A 7401-nucleotide genomic window follows, 5' to 3' on the forward strand; every position below is an offset into this window, starting at 1 on the left:
AAAATTCGTTGAAGTACATCTTATGCATAATTCAGAACTCTTTCTCTTTCTCCTCCTCATCTTCTGCTGCTTCTTCTTCTTCAAAAACGATTTTACCATGAAAAATCGAAAAAAAAAGAGAAACCAGAGAGGAGAAAAGACGTAAATGAAGAAGAAGAAGAGGAAAATGAGGAAGAAGAACGTGCAGAAACGAAAGAAAAGGAGAAGAAGAGAGTAAGAGGAAGAAGAACGTGCAACAAGAAGAATAAGAAGAATTTCAAAAACCATGAAAATCGAAAAAAAAAACGAAGAAGAAGAAGAAGAAGAAGAGGAAGAGGAAGAGGAAGAGGAAGAGGAAGAGGAAGAGGAAGAAGAAGAAGACGAAGACGAAGAAGAAGAAGACGAAGAGGAACCGTTTGAGTGGGGCGCGTGTAGTTACGCTCCATTCAAAATGAGTTATTGCGCGTGTTAATGAAGTTTGGGCTGATAACTTGTAAAACTTGTACGGCCTTTTTACTTGTATGTGTAGCAGGCCCCAAAAAGGGACTCGGTTAAACCATTCAATTAGATTAAAATCAAAGCTCGAATCACCCGATCCAACTCGGTTGAACCTAAAATTAATTAGATTGGGGAAACATTTATTAGATATCAATTGGTAAATTTTACTACTTAGTTGTTAATTATTGATTGAAGGGTTTCAAATTGTTTATGCAAATTTCAAGTTACATTACTTTTTTTTTTTTGTATAATTGTCCCAGTCCGATTTAGGCGATGATCGACGCTGAGCAAAAGTTCTCTAGCAAGTCTATTTACTGTATAATTCTTAAATACTAATTCTTTTCAAAACACATATAATGTAAAGTTGCATTATTATATAGCACAAATATGAGTTTGTACAAATATATAATACTATCAAATATGAAAGATTCTGTGTGTGATATATGGAATATTAACTAAGAAATTCAAAGGTGTAGTAGAAATTACATTGTCCTTGAAAGATAAAGGCTTATCAAAAAGTCGCATGATTAGGACTTTGATCTATATCTGTATCTAAAAAATACATAAAGGCGACAAAATAAGTTTTGTAAGTCAGTGAATAAACAATATATTTGTAACCTATATAAAAAATACAAATTATATCAAAATAAATCATAAGTTTAATATCCATATAAAAAGAGAGTTTATAATTTTGAATTTAATATTACACATTGAGCGTCTCTATTTCTAAGGATAGCCTTTTTATTTAGTGTGTCAAAACGGAGTAACAAATATAACATGTGCTTCCACGTTAAGTTAGTATATATCACCCTTACTAATTGAAGTTTGAGCAGAATGCATCTACGACTAATATCATAGTCATTAGCTATAATTTTTTAATTAGAACCTCCCAAAATTTTTCAAACATATGGAATTATTCTATATTTACAAATACCAAATCTGATAACAAATAAGCAGATGTTAACTTTGAATAATACTTGTATTGTATTTTAAAACGAATAAAAAACATATTTTTAAATAGTGAATAATATGAGTAAATAAAAACAAGTACAAATAGGTAAATATTAACATACGGTATTTATAAATAGTAAAATACATTATTTATAAATAGTAAAATATAGTATTTACGAATAGTAAAATACAATATAGTAACATACAGAAAATAATAGTTTGGCAAAATATTAATAATGATAAAAAATAACTACAGACATAATATCTACTCATAGATTGATTCTAAAAACAGACGGTCGTTTTGATGTATTACCTATACTTTGTTCGGTATAATTTTAGCACTATTTGGAGTTTAATAAAAGTGAAGATTAGATATTTTTTTTTCTAACTGAAACTTTTCTAAAAGAATTTTTCTAAAATAAAATAATAATATTCAAAGAAAAAAATAACATATATATATTATGATTTTGGTGGTGCGAAGAAATGAGGGAGACAAAAAACATATTAACAGGCGAGTCAAGAGAATGGAAGTGAAAGAGAAAGAAGAAAAAAAATAAAATTATAATTATTAATAATATAATACTATTATAATCATGTGAATCTCACTTTTGTTATTATGTAAAAAAATATTTTTTTCTTTTGATATTTATGTAAATTGTGAGATTTTTTATTATTATTATTATCACAATAATTAAGATTTTAATGATGATTGTTGCAATCTTGTAATATAATTTTTGGTATGTAGTAAGCTTGAAACAAAAATATATAATCGAACACTTGATATGAAAGATCAATATCTTTATGGATAGAATACTGTTGTTTTATTGACAAACTCAATTGATCATTTTTTTTTTGACATAGTTCTCACTTAGTTTTGATTTGGTATAGTTGTGGTTTGAAAGTGATATAATTTTATCGTATAGTTATGGTATTAGTGGTCTAGATTTTTTATTTAAATAAATAAAATAAATATTTTAATTATTGAATAAATAATTATAAAAATTATTATCAAAATTCGTTCCTAACATTATGTAAACGAGATAAACATGCACGTATTTCCTTTACTGCGTGTACTTTTGAAAATTGCATTGATGCATTCCGACAGATTTATTGTCATATGTCCAAACCATTGATCGTTGTCGCAGTGTTACAGTCGTATCTTTTTGTTGAAACGAGCAGCCCAGTCTGCCATCTCTCGCGAGAAACCTCTCAAGGCATCCATGTACCACTCGTACTCAACCTTACTTGGACTATAAACGGCGTTTATAAGGTATCGCTTGTCCTCGGCTCACTTAAAACGAGACATGAAGTTTGCTGCCATGTGTCTAATACAATAAACATGGAACACCCTTGGAGGTTGTCAACCACTATCATCGGTCCTGAGTGCATCCATGCCTGTGATCTATTAGAGATAATCAACCGGCCTTCTTGTGAGGTGACATGTCGTCTCAGATTAGTAAGGAAGAACGACCACGACTCCATACTGTCAGACTCCACAATTGCAAAACCAATAGGAAGGATATTGCTGTTGCCGTCTTATGCCACTGCAATAAGAAACACACCACCGTATCTGCCATACGAATGTATGCCATCAACGGAAACAAACGGCTTGCAATACTTGAAAGTCTCAACACAGGATGGGAAAGCCCTAAACACTTTGTCGAAAATGCTACAGTTGCGAACCAGAAGGTGCCCATCATATTAAGGTATGACCTTGAGCTCACAAATAGTTCTGGGATAACAACTCTACAGTGCCTGCAGCAGTTTCGGCACCTTGTTGTATGATTCCTCCCAATCCCCATATATCTACGCAATTTTCTTTTGTTTCGCCATCCAGACCTTTCTGTAGGAGGATTTGAAGTGATAGCTCTGCCAGACTGCACCTTATAGGACAGGGATGCTGACTGATGGGTTGGACTGTATCAACGGCAAGATGACCTTGCAGATGAGGCTACTATCCAATTGTCGATGGTCTTGAGACATGGTGGGTGTCAGACAAGTATGAGCTCCACCAAGTCTCCGGACCTCCCTAATGAAATAAAATACCGTTGGTTGGAAACTACTCAACATATAGCAATTAAAAATGAGTAAATACGCCTCAATTAAACTTGAACCAGTATCTGAGGTTCTGTCGGAGGGAAACATGGAGACTCTATGGACATCCATTTTTAGTTTAACGGCAATGCACATGGTACTTTAATCGGTCTGATTCGACCACTCGGTACTCAACATTTCTGCAAATACTGTAGTTCTTCACACCCTGTATTACTATACATCTCAGCATTTGAGTCTGTGACCGACTTGAAATTCAACCCCATTGTCTAGGTTGTAATCCGCTTCCCCGGTGTTGGAAATAGGAGATTTCTCATGCATGGCATCTAGATCCAATGTATGATAGTGACTTGGTACACCTGATAGTGCTAAAATTGGGTGGCAGGGGGGACATAGCGCACCGCTGTCTCGGCTGGTGTCTCCGGTACAAACTTCTCTTCCTCATCATCCTCAGAAGAATCACTATCGTTGCTATCCGCAACGTACTCTTCATCAGAGTCTTCCTCACCCACTTCCATGCATGTCTTCCACTGGTATGGCAACATGAATCGGTGGTGGTGTAACATGTGGGTCATCCTGCACAAATATCGAGTATACAGAACCACCACCATCAACATCACCAACCTCGGCGGAAAGCTCAATCACTTGTTCCGCCATGATTCTCCTATGGATGTCGAACATGAGTCGCACATGCTCGTCACCGAGGAGCTGAAATAGTCGAAACCGGAAAACACCATTACCCATCGGTGTTAGCAACCTATACCCCACCCTTCCGATCTCTCTTCTCCCTGTGCCACCAAGATTGCTCAATATCAAACTTTTCAACTCGAACAACGAACTTACGCGCCGAGTGCGCAATAGTAACGGATTCTCACACTCAAATATCACTCCATTGTCGCTGTTTCTCATATGATAATTGGGGTACACACAAACAACTACATATCTACTATTATTGGACATTTTTACCTACTTTTTGTAAGAAAAACGGGAGAGAAGAAGATATGAAATGTATGTGGAGAATGCCAAGGTTTGCATATCTTTTTATAGCAGTTAAAAATTTGTCTTATTGTATCTCATTTACACTATAAATACATTAATATAACACGTATCTCGTTTACAGTGTAAACAAGATAAGCATGGACGCATCTCATTTACACTGTAAACGAGATAAGGCTGGGGAATAGATTTTGATAATAATTTTTAAAATTATTTATTTCAGTAATTAAAATATTTATTTTATTTATTTAAATAAAAAATCCTTAGTGGTCTAAAATAATGAAAAAAAACACGAACAAGGTATAAAATTCATGAAGAAAATTAAAGCTGACAATCAAAACATAGTATTACATACGCAACCTTCTGTGTGTACAACAACATCAGATGCACAACTCTCAAGGCATACGCATCGTTCTCGTACGTGCAATAGTAGCCTCCAATGTATACATAGAAGTCCTGCATACCCAACACCTTCCATGTATGCAACAATAGAAACACATGACTCGAGCAAGTTGAAACTTCTTGTCTCAAAAACCCTTATTACTAATTTACATTTTGTCTGAAATTTTTTTAAATAATTTTGTGATAGATTTTGAATAAATATTTATTTATTAGATTTCTAACTATTATGATCTTGTTAGTTGGAAAATATATAAAGTTGAAGACATCAAAGCCAAAGTTCGATGGGTAATCTTTCAAAGAATGTAATACTCATAAAAAAGGATTCATCGAGAAAAAGAAGTAAGATTGATTGATAAGTCCAATTGAAAAAGAATAATAAGTGAAGATAATTGATGGCAGTTACTCACGCCATACAAGGGGTGGAAACTGTTATTTAAAAATTAATGCACGTGGGAGTTACATTTGAATTTGATTGGTCAAAGGTTCTTATAAATAGATGAAGATTTGAAGAAATAGTGGCAGAAATCTTGTATTAGAAAATACTCTCGCACACTCATATCCGTAGCAAATTTCTGAGTCTGCTTAGAGCTTTCTTTTTTGTAAAGTTCCTTCCATTGTCTTTTATTTTCAATTTAACTTTCTTGTAATCTTTATTTTTTTGCAAATTTATTTTTCAAGCAAGTTTACTCTTTTTGTTTTCTTTTAAGACTCGGCATTTTATATTTGATTTCAAGGTCTTTCGATCCCATCAAAGGTTATTTTCTACTTTCTTTAAATTAAATGTCATTTTATTTATTTTTAATCATTTTACTTTCAACTTTATTTGCTTCCTTTTCATATTTTCTTTTATTAATTTAACCAATTGGAATAACCTTTGATGCACTTTTCAAAAATGGTACTCATAAGAGGAGTAGGTTTCGCTCACAGATCAATAGATATCGAACCACTAAAATTTGTATAAAATATGTAAAACAAATATATTTTAGACAAATTTCAGACAAATTAGTCAATATCAAGACAATATATTTCAGAAAAATTTCAAACGAAAAAATACTTCATTTTAGACAAATTTTAAACAAAAAATATTTCATTTCAAAAAAAATTTCTAACGAATTTAGTCAAATCCGAATGTCTAACACATTTCGATCTCCGGCTCCCTCTCAACGGATATTCACAGCAAAGCAGACTATTGGTGGCGCATCCATGGCGACCTTGACTCCCTCCGATCAAACCTGCTTTGACAATAAATGCTTTATGGATTTGCATTCCGTTGTGTGTTCCATGTCATTGTTGTTACCCCCATTGTTGTCCTCTACTGTCTGTTGTTGTCCTTTGTCCTCGTCGAATGTCCTCGCAGAGATGCCCATTTGGTTGCTGAAGAAACTGCAACTCCCAACAGCAGATTTGGCACTGCTTCTGCTCTTTGTTTGGAAGATCGTCCAATGCTTCCTATCTCATCCTCGGCGCAACTGCGTGATGCTTCGCTCATCGTATAGTTCTGCCTCGTCGTAAATTGCCAACCCACTTTGAACATACATAATCATTTCTATGCCGCGTCCCTCTTCTTTTTCTTAGTTTTGGATGATTCTTTTTTTTACCTTTAGATGTTTTTTTCTCCTAAATTTTAGATAATTTTTTCTTATATGTTTTGGATGTTTTTTTCGTTTTGGATGATTTTTTTAATAGTTTTAGATATTCTTTTTCCAATATTTTTTAGATGTTTCGTTTAGTTAGGTTTTAAAATTTTTAAAATGATTTTAGATATTTTTTTAGGTTTTGCATCTTTCTTTTTGTGATATTTTTATATTTTTTTTATTAGAAATTTTTATAATAATTTTTTAAAATGATTTTAGAAATAATTTTAAAATTTTTAAAATAATGTTGAATTTTTAAAATAAATTTTAAAATTTTTAAAATGATTTTAAATTTTATTTTTTTCAGAGTTTAGATTTTTTTTATGATAGTCTAAATTTATATTCTTTCCAAAAAAAATATTTTGTTTTTTGAAAATTACTAGTTGACTTCATTTTTTATTAGTTACTTAATAAAATCATATTTTCAATATAATTTTCACGTCAGCTCTAGCGATGAAAAAAGAGAAGTAGGATGAAAATATAAAGTAAAAATAAAATCTCATAAAAACTTGCTGATTGTTGTTGGCTATTAAATATTGACTCTTTAGTTGATTACTTATGTAAATCATCATGCCTCCTCAAAAAATATTTATTTAGGAAAAGCAAAAGCATGTGAAGATTCTAACAAACAGAAACGGGATACAATTAATCCTAGAACTACTCCTTCATAGTTCAATATGAGAAATTCTAATGCATTCTAAGAAAGATAAAGTAATCTGTTTTATATAACTAATTGTTTGACATCTCAGACATGAAATTATTATTTCGAGTTAGTTTTTTAAAAAATTTAATTTAATACAAAAATAATAAATTCACATGTTACATATAAAACGATAAAATATACAGAACAAACAATTTGATTTATTCTTATAACAACCTCAAAGCTTTT

The sequence above is a fragment of the Arachis duranensis genome, chromosome 3 (genome assembly GCF_000817695.3).
Source record: "Arachis duranensis cultivar V14167 chromosome 3, aradu.V14167.gnm2.J7QH, whole genome shotgun sequence".
NCBI lineage: Eukaryota > Viridiplantae > Streptophyta > Magnoliopsida > Fabales > Fabaceae > Arachis > Arachis duranensis.